This window comes from Triticum dicoccoides, chromosome 7A (assembly GCF_002162155.2).
Source record: "Triticum dicoccoides isolate Atlit2015 ecotype Zavitan chromosome 7A, WEW_v2.0, whole genome shotgun sequence".
Lineage (NCBI taxonomy): Eukaryota > Viridiplantae > Streptophyta > Magnoliopsida > Poales > Poaceae > Triticum > Triticum dicoccoides.
In genome coordinates, this window is record NC_041392.1 from 718923842 (window position 1) to 718925308 (window position 1467).

Here is a 1467-nt window from a genome sequence, read left to right on the forward strand (position 1 = left end):
ACAACCACCATGGAGTCATGTTGAAGGTGGAGTTGGAGTCTGATGGAGGACCATACTCTGTGCTGATGGAGGGGCTATGCCGTAAGAATTCAGAGAGTCGAAGCCTATTTCAGCGGGATAACGAGAGAACGTGGATCGGACTGGGTACCAGTGGTCTGATGGAGACGTGATACTCGGCGTCAGTCGGTGATGATCGGTGGTTCTCTGCAGTGGGGGTTGAGGCAGTGTGGGCTAGCTATCCGAGAGACTCGACCAGGATAGCAGAGGCTCGACGCAGTGATAGCGGCGAGGCGTGCGGTAAGCACGGGACACAGCGACAGACCAATGCACTAATGGTGAGACATGTGGTCAGATAAAGTGTGCAGGGGGTGCTGAAGCAGTGTTGACGAGTACCGGATTCAAGTTGGTGACTGGGTCTATCGGTGCCGGTTGATAGACGAGAGTTGACCATGGGGAATCTGAGAAAGTGGCGGAAAGTCTGAAATTGTCAAAACAGAGAGAGTACATAGCCGTATATTCTGTGGTGCTCGGTGCACATGGCAAAGTGCGGATGACAAGACAGAAGGAGGCGGAGTGCTATAGTTGTGGGACATCCCAGAGACTATCCAGAAAAAAAAGGATGAGACAACTGCGAATTTGACTCAGGGTGACACAGGGTGACGGTGAAATTCCTTCAAGTTTTAGACAGACGGTCAAGAAAGAGCGGTGATGTTGAGTTCAAGTAACTCTTGTATGTGACATCCAATATGTGCGTTGTTCATTTTCACGCAGATAAATTATCGGTGTGTGATGGCATTGAACGGAAACTCCGAAAGTTGGTAGCACAAAGTAGAGCAATGAGAAACTTAATTTTGCTCGAGTATTGACTGTGAAGAAGACGAGAAGGGACAACAGTTGCAGGTGGAGTCATATGGAGTCTGGGAGTAGCAGTGGTGCTCATGGTGTATCTCAAGTCCAATGTACATGGAGGTTCGACGCACGGACGAATTCAAGGTGGTGGAGAATATTCGCCAAGGTGAAGTTTGTTAGAGTTGTGTCGAATATTATTGTACAAGTTAGGTTATAGTTGGATTTGGAGTCGTACGGTGTGTAGACAGGATATACAATCGTGTCCAAGTAGGACACTTATATCCTAGGCCTCTCATATATATCGAGTGTAGACACACGATGTAACCTATGCCAACATAATAGCACAGGCGCGCAAGGGGGAGCCGGCGGCGTGTGCCGGCGTCCGAATGGCCGGTGTGCGGTATTGTGACGGTGTCACGGGGAGGAGCGCTGTAGTCAAGCCCCGGAATGTAGCCATGATGGTGAACCTCGTCAACAAATCTCGGTGTCGTGCTTGTGTGATTGCTTGGTCCTTGGTAGATTGACGGAACGTCTCGGATTTATTCTAATATAATTGATCTTTGGTGCGATGCCTGCTGTGTTCCCCACGGATCTGGACCTGTGGGGGTGAGTGGGTGG